The following is a 15,038-nucleotide window of genomic DNA, read 5'->3' on the forward strand; positions in this document are numbered from 1 at the left end:
TTTCTAAATCCCACATCTCTTACTGGGTTTTGAGAGTAGTTGAATAGCAAAGAAATATATGGTTTATGCTGTGTGAGGTGGTTCTGGAGTACTGGTGTTCTGTATTTCTAATTGAGGGCAGACATATGCTTTGAAAATCAAGAGAACGAAAGGCAGCTTTATTGATGATTTAAAAAAAAAGGCCTTTTTGTAATTCAAAGTGTTCTGTAGCAACTATTAGGAACCTTCTCATAATCATTAAGATCTCAACATAATGTCACTAAGAACAGAATATAAGTTATTAGAAATCCAAATTTAGTAGGCCTTTTCAATTAGGAACCATAGGAATAGAAGTGGAGAGTGGGAACTTAAGAATTTATTTGTTGAAGAAAGAATAAGTAATATAATGGAGCAACAGCAACAAGCAAATGAGAGAAACATCGGGAGTTGGCCTTGGAAAGCATATCTTCAGAAGAAAATTTAAATAGCTTAAGGAAGCGTGAAATGATAAAAAAAATGAAACTTGACTTAACAGGAGAGAGTATCTAGAGAATAGACTTCCTTGGGACAATGTTTTGCTACATTGAGGAAGCAGGAAGATATATTATTTGCTTTTTTTAGATATGAAATAGTTTCAGTCACGGCCTTGGTTTAAATAAATATGAAGGCTAAGATAAAGACCTGTACTGTTCTGGTAGTGAATGAGTTGAAGAAATGCTGGCTACAGAAGGATGAACTACAAAAGCAGTTGTTTCTTTAAGCCTAAGTTTCTAATAATTTAAATATTTAAAAATTATTTTTCCTTTTACTTGAATAAATATTTCCCATCTAATGGATTCATTTTGAAAAGACAAACTATTTCTCTAGCAGATATGACATCTGAGAAATTTATAAAAACTAAGAAGGGACTGGAGGACAAAATATTAGGATAAGAGACCAGACTCCCCTTTCTTATCACATTTCTCACAGAATGAAGAGGTACCTAATACTCTTGACTTGCAAAAATCCCAAAGATATTGTATCCCTGACAATTGCACGCTGTCATTTTCTCACTTTACCTGTACCGACATAGTTCTTCTCTACTCCTGCCCCAACGTGGTTAGACAAGAAGATTGTTCTATATAGGCCATATCACCTCTTGGTTGCCATTTTTCTTCACCCTCAGAGTGACAATTTGTTTTCTTTGTCAATTACAGCTTTGTTAACTCAAAAGAAAGAAAATGCAAGAAATTCCAGAAAAATATATATTAATTTTTTTCTTGAGAAATTAACAAATTTTATTAATATATATTTTGAATGAGGAATAAAATGTTAAAATGTTTAGCTTCTAAGTCTTTAATGTTGCATTTTTTGCAGTGAAATATATTTGGACAAATTGCTTAAATATATTATTCTTGATCAATCACTGCATATATTTCGATCATTTCCGGTCATCGAGACTTTCAACAGGAACTTTTGTTTCCTTTGCTTATGAAATTGTTATGTATCAGTAGTGTCAATGAAAAGGTAAGATTAGAGAGGAAATTTGTACCTGGCAAAAGATCATCCAAAAAAGATAGCAGAATTTTGAAGAAACTTACCTGCCACAAAGGGTGGCTTCAGCATTTATATCCACAGAAGTCTCAGCCATATTTCAAATATTTAGCATTGGGAGAACCAAGATTATTTAGAAGAAAAGTTGATAGAGAACTACAAGAAATCTCAAGCAATTTCTTAGAACTCCGAAGAGCCCTCCTTTTATTTCTGTTTCGCCTGCCTTCCTTCTTTCCTTCTTCCTTCCTTCCTTCCTTCCTTCCTTCCTTCCTTCCTTCCTTCCTTCCTTTCTTCCTTCCTTCCTTCCTTCCTTCCTTTTCTTTCTCCCCACTTTGTTTCCTCTATCATTAGTCACCGAATATTTATTGAGAATCTCTTCCAAGCTGTGGGGAATCTTGTACATGAAAAATACAGAATCCTTTATTTACTTAGGAAAACATAGGAGAGGACATTCCAAGCAAAGGGAATAGATGTGAGAAATATAGCCTGCTTAGGCAACTATAAGTACAGATGGGGCATAATGTGTGATGGGTTGGAGCAGGGAGAGGGGTTACCACGGCATGAGGCTGAATCGGTTGGAAGGAACAGATATTGGAGGGCCTTATATACCAGAGTAAGGAACTTAAATCTTATCCTGTTACAAGGAACCTCTGAAGAACTTAAGGTGGAGAAGGTATGATGATCAGCTTCTTGCTTGCTGGAAATGATGTGCAGGGTGAATGGGGGCAGGGCAGTGAGATTGAAAACAGGGAGATTAGTTAGGCAATCAATAAGGGACTAATTTGGGGAAGGAGCAGAAGAGATGAAAAAGAGGTGCTAGATAGAGATTTCCTAGGAGGTAAAATTGACAGGATATGGTGACTAGAGATTAGAGGACAGGAATGGTGTGAGAGATAAGAGAATGGGATGGTTTTGAGATTTCTGATTGGGAAATGTTATTGTCATGGGAAATGTTATTCACCAAGATAAGGAATACTATAAGAGGAAATATTTGGAACAAAGATCACCAGTTCAGATTTGTGCATGATGATTTTGAGTAGCTTATCAGTTGGAGATATTGATGAGGCCTGAGGAGAGTGGTCTATTGATGAGAGAGAGGTCTGGAGGGATATCTATGAATCTTGAAGGTGACGGTAAAAGCCATGGACATGAATAGTGTCACTTTAAGGCCATAAGGTCTCTGTCTAAAGATCCAGGTTTCAATCCAGTTCTCTCACTGACCTTGTGCAAGTTGTCTAAATCTGAAAAGTGGTGTTATTAATACTTCCAATAAGGCAAGAAAGAATTAAATTCAATCAGAATGTATCAAAATCACTCAACAAGGTGTCCAGCATGTAATAAGTGCTCAGTAAATGCTAGTTTATATATCTGATACATAGGATTAATAACTTAGAATTAATCTGTTCACTAAATCTTGTTAGGAGCCCTACTATATTCAAGGCCAAAGAAAAGAGGCAAAATGATAGGACTCTGGGAGGATCAGTATTTAAGGAGCAGAGGACATAGAGAAAATAGAGCAATCGCATAAGTAGGATAGAGTCTTGATTGATGGTGGAGAGCCTGTAAAGAAAAAAAATGTTAAATTGTACTAATATGCCATAACTAATCAATGTTTTTGGGTTTAGTAGTTATGAAGACATTGGTAAACTTAGTCATTGAAATTTTGGGGGTGGAAACAAGCTCATATTGCTTGATGAATAAAAAAGAGAAAATGGGAACAACGAGTGTTTATTACTCTTTCTAGAAGCTTGACTGTGAAGAGGAGAAATACAGGTTAGTAACTAAACAATCAAGGTCATTTTTATTTTAATTTGGGAGATACTTGAGTATGTTTATACATTGATCTGGAGACAATGGAGAAGGAAATATTTAAAATACAAGGAAGAAGGTAAATCATTGATATGGCAAAGTTATAGACAGGCAGAGCACAGCAAAGCAGAAGACTTTAGGAAGGGCGAAGCACTATGCCTCATGAACACAGAGATGCCACACCTAATGGGTGCTCGAATTACTTTTATTGTCACTGGAATGGAATTCCAGTTGTCTGTTTTGTTAAAAAAAAAAAAATATAGTATCCTAAGTTCCATAATTCTTGTAAGAAATTCACAATAAAATAGCCAGTGAATGTCTTTATTAAAAGTGATTTTAATGGTCATCCTTTACCTCATTACAAGGTATTTAAGATACTAAAATCCATAAGTCATAAGTTCAGCAATCCTGTATAAAATTATGAGCTTCACTTTGGGCTGTCTCTGTCTTATAGTTGTCCAAGATAGATTTTTTTTTTTTTTGATTATTGCAGAATGTCCCTGAGTATCGGGCTATGCTGTGAGGTAGGAATTTATTGACTAGATTTTGTCATTCTTTCCGGTTAATATATCCAGTGTTATCTCATAGTTCTTGAATTCCTCGTATCTTTATTATTTGATGGCCAAAAGATACGCAGTTACTTAGAGCGAGGATCAACAAACTTCTTCTCTGAAGGGTCAGATAGTAAATATTTGAGGTTTTATAAGTTATATGGTTTCTGTTGCAACTATTCAGCTTTGCTGTTATATCAAGAAAGCAGTCAGAGACAATACTTAAAAGATGAACAAGGCTGTGTTCCAACAAAACTTTATTTATCGAAATGGGTAACAGGCAAGATTGAGTCCTGGATTGCTGACCTCTGCCCTAAAACATTCTCTAATATCAGTAGATTCTAGATCTTTTAAAAGTTTTATCAATTACAGTTGATATGCAATATTATATTGGTTTCAGGCATGAAACATAGTGATTAGATATTTATGTAACTAATGAAGTGATCACCCCAATAAGTCTAGTATCCATCTGACACCATACATAGTTATTACAGCATTATTGACTACATTCTCTATTCTGTACTTTACATCCCTATTATTACTTTTACAACTGGCAATCTGTATTTCTTAATCTCATCCTCCCAACCCCCCTCCCATCTGGCAACCATTAGTTTGTTCTCTGTATCTATGAGTCTGTTTCTGTTTTATTTTGTTTTTAAGATTCCACATATAAATGAAATCACATGGCATTTATCTTTCTCTGACTTATTTCACTCAGCATAATACCCTCTAGGTCCATCCATGTTGTTGCAACGGCAAGAATTAATTCTTTTTTATGGCTGAGTAATATTCTATTGTATATATGTACCTCATCTTCCTTATCCATTTGTATAAGGAGATTCTAGATCTTAATAACTAGAGACAATAATGTAATGCTGATCCATTGCTATTCCCATCTTAGAATATGAATGCCAGTTTTATTATATATTGCCTCATCATAGCCAGGTAACCAATTCCAAAGAATTCAATTTCCCTGAAGATCTGTTGCCGATAAATACCTCCATGGAACAAATTTCAGAATCATCTGTTTCCAGTTCCAAACAACAGAAACTGATGCTAGATTGTGAAAGCAAAAAGGAATTTATTTGGAGGATATTGTGGAGCTCACAGTTCAGTTCATCTCTTAAACATAGGTCAGCTCTCCTAAACCATCTTCTCATTCTACTTGATGCCGTGCTAGTTCACAGCATAAAATAACATCACACCGAAATGGCCTGTACATGAGGAAGTTGTAAGTATTCCAAGACCCTTGATCAGATGAATGAATGCTAGGGGACATAAATGACATAAATACCACAGGGATATTTCTGAGGGACACATAAAAATACTTCCTTCAAGATGAAGGACATGTTTCTATTCCTTTTGTGTCTTTCCAGTAACAATGAGGCTTGGTAGACCTCTTTAGATACTTATGGCAATAGATATAATTGAGTGCCTTTTTTCAACCTATTCATCTAATTATCTCAAAACTGTTTCTTTGGAATAAAGCCAAGAGTAAAAGAAGGCTCTCTAGTTAAAGTTCAGGCTTAGGCGAAGTGGTCTGTCAATTGTCCCTTATGACACAGTAAATCCAATGGTGTTTGGGAAGCCTGAGAAAGCCTGGAATGCTGTATAGACCTGTATTAAAACAGGAAACTGTGACAGGATGACACATTCTCTTTATGTGTCAGAACATTAATATGTGTGTACATGTAGAGACCATTATTACGGAGGAACTTTGTCAACATGCCACGTCAGGTTGGATGCTTATTAGAGTTTTCCTCTTCCATCGATTCAAAGTCTCAGTCTAACTGAATGTACCTTAAACATACAGTGCTTCAGTATGAAGGGTATCCAGGTGAAAAAAAAGTACCGATACCCCACTGCCTATATCTTCCTAATTATCTTAAAAGGAGAAATGGAAACATGAGAAAGCAAATATGTAATTTAATTTCTAAACCATTTGTTCAAATTAGTTTAACTTAATCAAGGATCTTTTGCAGGTAATAGAAACCCTCTGGAATAAGCCAAAAAAAAAAAAAAAAGGAATTTATGGAGGATATTGGAGTATTTCTCAGAATTCAAGAGCAGGAAGTGAAACAAGCCCCCTGAAAGACCAGAACCAGGAATGGGAAAGCCAGTAGGATGCAAGCTACTCTTCTGTGTCTCCTTTTTAGGGGTTCACGTAACCTCCCATCTCTGCTTCTTTTTGAGTCTGCTTCGTTCTCATTTCTCTCTGTGAACTGCTTTCTCTTCTTTCATGCACACAGCAGAAAACAGCCACTCCACATTCCTTACATTTGTATGTGCTTAGTTCATACAATTAGCATACACTAACATCTAAAAATATAATTCTCAGGGAATCCTTATATACTGATGATGGGATCACAAAGTGGTACAGCCACTATGAAAAACAGTCTGGAGGTTTCTCAAAAAATTAAAAATGGATCTACTTTTTGACCTAGCAATTGCACTTCTGGGTATTTATCCAAAGAAAACCAAAACAATAATCCATAAAGGTCTATGCACCACTATGTTCATAGCAGCACAATTTACAATAGCCAAGAGATGGAAGCAACCTATATGCCCATTAATAGGTGATTGCATAAAGAAGTTATGGTTCATATATACAATGGAATATTGATCAATCATTAAAAAAATGAAATCCTACTTTTCACAACAACATGGATGGACCTAGAGGTTATTACGCTGAGTGAAATAAGTCAGACAGAAAAAAATAAATACCACATGATTTCACTTATATGTGGAATCTAAGGAACTAAAAGAACAAACTAATTAAAAATAGACTCACGAATATAGAGGACAATCTGGTGATGGTCAGAAGGGAGGGGGGATGGGGAGCTGGGAAAATAGGGTGAAGGGTTAAAGAAGTACAAATTAGTAGCTGATGGATGGTCATGGGGATGGGGAGCACGGCATAGCAAATGCAGTTTGCATTAATGTAATGGCTAAGTGGAGAGCCAGAGGAGATAAAAAAAAATCAGAGGGATCATTTTATAAACCATATAAATGCCTAACCAATGTACTGTATACCTGGAAGTAATAGTAAAATAAAATTTAAAAAATGAAAATATAAATATGATTCTCAGATCTCAGGAGACAAATTTGATTGGTCCAGCAGAGATCAGGTGTTTACCCCTGGTCCAATCTTCTGTGGCCAGAGAGCAAGGTCGCAAAATGTAAATGAGGTTGTCACTTCTCAGGGACATGGACATCAGCTTTTGAGGAGTGGGTATCTATTATAGGAAAATATAGAAAAGAAAAGATGATATGTGGAACCTCGTTATAGGTAAATGATTTAAAAACTAGTAATGAGCAGAAACTCTGAATGGGAAAAGTACAATCAAGAGGAAATGAATTTGGAAATATGTATATGCTGCTGTCTCGAAAGGAAATAGGGACTGGGAACTTTGATTACTAAATCAACCTTCTAAGGTTATTTTAGCAAATAACATTGTACCCATCCTTGAGAATTTGCTATCAAACTAATTCCTCACCTTTTCCTCTGGTCCGTTGTATATTGGGATGTGAAGGGGGTGATTCCTACAAGGTAAAGTTCCCAGCATCTAAATCAGCTGGCTGCCAGCTGGGTTCAGCCAATAAGAGGCACTGGCAGGAGTGGAGGACTGGAGAGAGAAGTCAGGAAATTTCTCCCCTCTTTCCTGAGAGGGTATCTCAGACAGATTTGCTCTTCTACGGTCCCCGCTTCCACTGACTGGGCCAGCTCTAGTGACTTTCTACTATTGTTCATTTGTTATTATTATTTAGTTTTTCAGCACCCCTGTCACCAGTGAGAACAATTTTCTGGATTAACTTCATTCTACCTTAAATACTTATGACTTCTTTCCTGGTTGGACCATCCATGACTAATACAAGTACCTTTGAGGGGTTTTGATTGCCAAATTTCTTGAAATCTCACACACTACAGAGTCAGAGCTAAAGAATCTGAATCTAAACTAATATAAGCCTCTAGATGCATTAGGGACTAAATGATAGTTTCCTTGTTGCTGTTGTTGTTTTTATTGTTGTTTTAAATACTTATTCCTGGTGGTAAGTGAAATCAAGATTGAGTGATGACCAAGCAGAGAGAAACAATTATCGGACTTTGATGATAGGACGATTTGTATCCACGTTATTTTTCCTTAAACATTTGTCGGTATTGCCTTCCTTGCCCTGCTGAGCAGTAGTTTTTGAGGCCCTTTACTTTCAGCTTATGCTTCGGGATTGTCACGAGTCTATTTGGTGCTTTCGTGGGAATTAGCAGAGGGTGTCTCCGTTGAGTCCTAGGGCCCATGCACAACTTGGCTAACGGAGTGTGAACTAGATTTCAGTTCAAACAGGTCTAGTTCTAGAAATGATCATTTGGCATGCTGTGAGTACAGAGGAAAAATCATGGGTTTAGAAACCCTCTAGTAAAAGGAACTACATTGCTGGTGTACCTCCTCCATCCCCTGACCAGCCCATGAGCCCTGCTCTCAGCTGCTGGCAGTGTTGCTTGCTAATGGCTCACAGTTGCTCCCTTCTTCAGAGATTTGGCACTGCCTTTAACTAATGAGAGCCACCACCCAAACCACTCCCTCCTCCCAAAGCCAATGGCTGTGTAAGAAATGACATACAAAAAGCTGATCCTCTTGTCTCAAGGTGACATCTCTGTGGAATGATTTCTTCTTCAGAGTCTTATCCTCTGTGGATCAAGCTAAGGCTAGACTTCATCTGAGGCATCTGATGTCTCATTGGCATGACTATTTCCTCTTCCCTATGCAATTTCCTTCATTCCCTTGGGTATTTCCTGAAGAACAAGCCCTCTATAAATCATGTATACCTGGATCCCTGTCTTAGGTTCTGCTTCTAGGGAAACTGATTTAATACAAACACTATGATTTTTTAAAATCTCTAGAGAAGGACAAATAAGTAGATTTTGGAGATAGTTACAATTAAATAAGAAGTTATTTTCAGTAATCTAGCATTAAGATTTAGGGATTCAATCTTAAAATAACATGCAAATTTATAATTATTGATGAGAGGGTAAAATAATTTTCTGGTATTGGAAACTCAAGAACTGAGAAAACAGAGCAAGGAAATAAGTTTAAAACTTGTTTTATACACTACAGGGTTTTCAGGCTATACAAGTTTATATGTATAAACATGTGTATAAATATGGCTGAGTAGTTTGATCTAACAGTCTTGAAAAACTTTTTTGTGGGAGATCCTTGAACTTTAGTTTTATTTCATTGTAATACCTACACTTACTGAGCAACCTTTCCGTTCCAGGCTTTGTGGCAGGTGCTGTCACATACATTATTTCAATTTTACTCCCTATAACAATCCCAAAAGATAAATATTATCTCCATTTTACACAGGAGAAAACTAAGGTACAGTGAGGTTAATTTGACCACTGTAGACCAGGTCTTCAATGTAGGTCTGTCTATAATGTCTGCATTATTTTCATTAACCTGCCTCTCCATGAAATGTTAGACATATTTATCCAATACCTGTCATTATATAAGAAAACAAATATATCCATATATTCTCTTATACATTTTTGCCATCATCCAGGAATAGGTAAATGAGTTTGAAGTTATGTTAATCTCTAAAGTCCCCTCTGCCTCTGACAAACTAAGTAAAGATACTGAGCTGAATGACTCCACTGACTGGCTAAATTATCTGTGTTCAATGTTTTCCTCAACCATTAAAAAAAACCTAATAATATCAACTATTAGCCATTAAGAATTTAGAGGCACCACTCACTTAACAATTATCAAGTAGTATACAACCTAGTTGAATATAAATTATACATGTTAGACCAATAATTCCAATGAAACCATAATCACCAATTACTCATTCCTTTCTGAGGAGGTGATTTTAAAAAGTAGGATTTTTATGCTCAGGGGATTGTAATTCTTACCACCCCTCTTCCAATAAAGGAGGACTTATAAGGCGTATGTGTTCATTGTTATAATACCAAAATGACATTTTTAATAATGAAAAAAATAACTTTATATTCTTATGCATTGCCTTTTTAAAATGCTAGATGCCTCCTAAATCCAAAAAAAAAAAAAAAAAAGGATTATATAATTTTGAGCTGAAAAGAACTTCAGCAATCATTAATTGATTTCTTTCATTTCACAAGTCAGTAAATAGAAGCATTCAAAAGTTGATTGACTTTACCAAGTTGACATGGTTAGTTAATATGAAAACTCAGATTAGAACAGCTAATCCGTTTGCCCTAGCAGCCATTTTGCCAGATGTGAACAATGAACACATTGTGCCTACAGATTCTACCCTAGCTAGGCCTTCAACTGACAAGAATAAATCCCAGTGATTTTTGAGTTCCCTCCCCAAAAAACAACAGGATTCACATATGGTCTGTATAACGCTATATGTTTTATATGCCAGGGAAGGGAGAGAATGATGGTTACTGGTGGAGGTAAATTTAATTCCCTGCATGTCCTCTTGAAGGTCATCATAATCACCAGGAGGGTTTTTAAAGCATAGATTGATAAGTCCTATCCACAGTGTTCCTGGTACCTGAGTCAGTTTCCAATTTGAGTGGGGCCTGAGAATTTGCATTTCTAACAAGTTCTCAGGTGATGCTACTGCTGTTGGTCAGTCAAGGGCAACTACATTTTCAGAACTGGTCTATTTCCCCTAGTCCCTAGGTATGGCCACTCTGACTTTTTGTCCTGGTTCTTGTTTTCACTCTATTTTCCAATACTCCTGGGGTACTGCATTTGCTTCTAGAGTTGTTTTCCCAGACCAAGCCAAGCCTTGATTTACTGTTCTTGAAGTTGCACCCTGCTAAAAAAACTACTATTCTTAGAAATATCTAACAATATGCCCCACATTTCTCCTGCAGACTGGGCACCTGGATACCTAAGCCTGCTCAGGAAAAAAAAATCTACTTCATCCTCTGGACTTGAGTATGTTGAGCCATTTAAGGTGGAGGCAATTCCTGTCTATTGTCCTTAGCCACGTCCCCTCTCCCTGCTCCCCTTAGGCTGTGTGCAGATTTCTGCATATTATATTTTCTCTGCAGGTGCTCTTAGAATGCCACATGTGCAGTGCTATGTGGAAGAATTTGTATAAGACTATAAGTCTATCTTTGTACCTCATGAAAAATACATTGTTCCTTGAATCAGAAATGATCATTTGACCTACAAATATATACTTAACATTGTATAGGTTCAATATAAGAATATAAGAATAAGAGGATATAAATATGAATAAAACATGATCACAGCTCTCAAAGACCCTTCAGGCTAATAGGGGAAACAGACGTTTAAGAAGTAATTATAATTTCCAAATGGTAAATCTGTATATTAAAATAGCATGCTACAATTTTCTTTAATGGATCACCTAAACAGGTACTCATAGATGAATGAAGTGTATTAACTTATAGTACCAATCCATTCAACCAGTACTAACTTTCCAGAGAAAACCTAGTTCATGTAGAGGAAACAAACAGAAAACTAACACTGCTAGTTCTCATTAAACTAAAAAAAAAATGTAATGGACTGTTTACTTGCTGAGACTAAGTTTGAAATCCTTTTATTTAAGTAATATGCATGTAATGAAGTACACAAAATGCTATCACCTTGATAAAATTGGGAAGCAGGTATTATTTATGTTTAATATGTTATTGTTTGTCTCTAAAAATTTCTTCACCGTCATTTGAAGGCAAATAGTTTTCTACCCCAAAATACGCTTTTTGGGATATTATTTGAAGCTGGTTATTTTTAAGAAAAAAAAGACTCAGAAACTTTGACCCTTCCCTCTACCTGCCTGAAGAAATTCACATAGAAAGATCTGCTTAAAGGAGGGGAGCATCACCTTACCATCACATATAAACTAAATGTGGCAGACAGGAAGAAACCAAGAAAAGTCTGTTAGATTCCCCTATGTCCCACTGTGTGTGGGGGGCCCAGCCAGAATTTGTTTTCCAACTGTTTGCTCCTTCTCACCTACCTGTGAATGGCCTGCTCATTCTCTGGAGTCCCAGACCCCTGCTTCCCTCTCCTTAGTCCAGAATGGCATAAAGGCCTCAAATGCCCAATGTGTCCTTGTGTCTTGTATTCTTATGGAACCTGTTGTCCTGTTGTGTATATACATAATAAATTTGGTCATTTTCTCCTGTTAATCTGTCCACGTTAACTTGATTAGTCCAGCCAGAAAAACCGAGACTGGTCCCCACACATTCGGTTTCCTCAAGTTTCTACTGTCTATTGACATCCTTTCCTAAACTGAATTAACTAGCTACCAAGTGCCTACATATAACCTTCCTATGTTCAGGGAACTTCTGACCTTATGAAGCTATAGATCCCTAAAGCTGAACCTGAAATCTCAGGCTCTCTTGCAGCTAGGGCACAGGTATATGACTTTAAACAAACAAACCCATGGGCAACTGTTATTTCAAAGCACATAAAGGAGCAGGCGGCACAAGGAATCCATCCTGGCAAAGGTGGTAGCAGAAATACACAGCTTTTAGAGTCCCAGAAGAGATTCTGGTTTCTAGTTCCCAACTTTAGCAGTGGATTTATGGAGTTTGTGTTCAGAGATGAGAGCTTACAGGAGCAAGTCCAGAGTAAAACTTTGGTATAGCTTCTAGTTGCATAGAGGATGAATTAGGATGTCTAACATATGACAGTTATTCTAGAGAGAGAAGAGAAAAACTAAATGAAGAAAATAATGAGACAATGACTAAAAAAAACTTTTTAATACTAAAGTGCATGCATTATTAGAAAGGGCCATTAGAATAACCAGTACAATGAACATAAAAAGATCCCATATGGTATATTATCAAATTTCATAATCCTACGAGCAAACAAAAGACTCTAAAATCTTCTAGAGATAATAGAAAGTCACAAAAGATCAGAATCAAAATAACATCATCATATGTCAATAGCAATGTTGAAACTTAAAAATCAATATAACATCTTCAAATTCTGAAGGAAACTGATTTTCAATCTGAAATTCTATACCCTGTTAAATTATCAGCCGAGGATAAGATTTAGAATAAGATATAATCTGATATACAAGGTCTCAAAAATTTACTTTCTGTACTTTTTTCTAGAGAAGCCACTACTGGTTATACATTACTCAAACAATGGAATAAACCAAAATACATAACATGGAATCCAAAAAATAGGGCACAACAGAGAAAAGAGGTGAAGAGAAATCCTAAACAGCCATGTGGCCAAGAGAGCAATAGCTTAGATTAACACAGCATGGTAGAGGGTCCTAGGAGTTATCTGATTTAAAAAACAAACAAAAAAACAACATGAGTGGATCTAACAGATTCCTGATACATTTGATTATGTGGAAAAAAGCATGGGATGAGATTTTATAGTTGTTAAAGAATATAGAAAAAAATTAAAAAATTAAAAAGAAAATTTGAGGAAATCATTGAGGGGTAAAAAACAACAAAATTAAGGTGGTACCAGAATGCAAATATAATCATAGTGCAATACTTGATTCATTAGAGAATTATACACATCGCTCTGTGTGATAATGATTTAAATGCAAATTTTGCTGTAACTATATTGGGGGAGAAGAAATGGGAGATTGGTAGTTTAAGAGGAAGAAATCCTCACTATTTACAATAGGAAGTTAATAGATAATGCTTGAAATTTTTCAATCAGTACATAGCAGCTCAGTATATTATTTAGAAATACATATGTAAGTATCAGAAGAGACAGTTCAAAGTAGATGTCTTTGGGGAGGGCAAATAGGGGCAGAGAAGGAAGCATGGAGCTTCTGTTTTTTTTGTTGTTACAAACTTTTAGTACTACTTTACTTTTTAAATTATGTACATGTATTACTTTTATAAAACTAAAAATTGGTTTTAAAAAAGTTAATAGTAAAGACCACATTCTTCAGCCCAACACTTTCAGTGAGGTAATAAAGACATATGGCTTCTTTAAATCATCACAAGTATCCACATTGGCTACTCATCTGTAATATAAATTGACCTGATTACATTATAATAAAGAAGATAATGTTTCTTCCCCTCTCACTAAGAGGCACTGAAAATTCATTAAAGAACAGAGGTGAGAAGACCAATAAGGAGCATCCTGGGAGCTATAACATACTTAATAACATACTTAGTTTTTCAGATCATTTCTTGCATAAAGGTACATATTAGATATCTGGAGATTATGTCATATAGTGGTAGTTAACTATCACTAGTAATATGCTAGCATGAGTAAGACTTCAATTTTTCACTAACATTAATAAGAAATCAGAATGGGTTGTAAATAAGCTATCTATCCTTTTAAAAAAAATGTTGTACTCAAATTGAAAAGGGAGAGGGAATGAAAAATAGTGTGGTAGCTTACTTTTCAAGATTTTAGTTGATAAAAAAAAAACATGGAACATTTAACTTGGGAAAACAATTACTAGGACAAACTCTTAAACACCGTCATATGCGACATTTACATAAAAACATGCAGAGATATTTTACAGTATGTACATTTTAGACCCATGACACTTTCAGGTTGCATGAGAGAAGTGACATTCATCCCCCTGCCATGTCCAGGTTTGCTGCTGTTGTCTCCATAACTCAGTTCAGCCACAGTCAAGCAGTAAGTCAGGGAGTACTGGCTGAATGCCATAGATCTCTGGATACAGCTGCCTCTACATTCCCCTACAATGAAGGGTGTCACTACAGTTTAAATTATTAATATCAGCAAGGGGAACAGTGTTTAAGAGGTTTGTAACAGCACATAAACAATGATATTTGTAAAGATGAAAAGTGGATTAACAAAGGACCAGGCAGGAGAACTTTGCAAAGCATAATAACAGCAGGGAATGCATCTGAAAATATGCCCTCATTTCCATAAATAAGCTACCCTAATGTTAAAATGAGGACTTTACCTTAAAGGATCATAGCAAGGAAGAAAATAAAAGTACCAGAATAAATTTTAATTGAGTCAAGAAAAGTCAAGTGGAAGAAATTAAACGTTAAGAACAACCTTATTCTTAGTTATATTCATAATACAGCATATGTACATGAAGATAAAATCCTTACGGTCTTTTTAACCTGGTTTAAAACTTGAAGATACTTAGCTGAAGGGAAATAGAATCCTTCTTATTTCCTGGATTAAATCCAATCTCTCAAACTGGGTAAAAAGAATTTGAGATAAGAAAATAACTCACCAAAGAAAACAT

This window comes from Rousettus aegyptiacus, unplaced genomic scaffold (assembly GCF_014176215.1).
Source record: "Rousettus aegyptiacus isolate mRouAeg1 unplaced genomic scaffold, mRouAeg1.p scaffold_m13_p_13, whole genome shotgun sequence".
Taxonomy (NCBI): domain Eukaryota; kingdom Metazoa; phylum Chordata; class Mammalia; order Chiroptera; family Pteropodidae; genus Rousettus; species Rousettus aegyptiacus.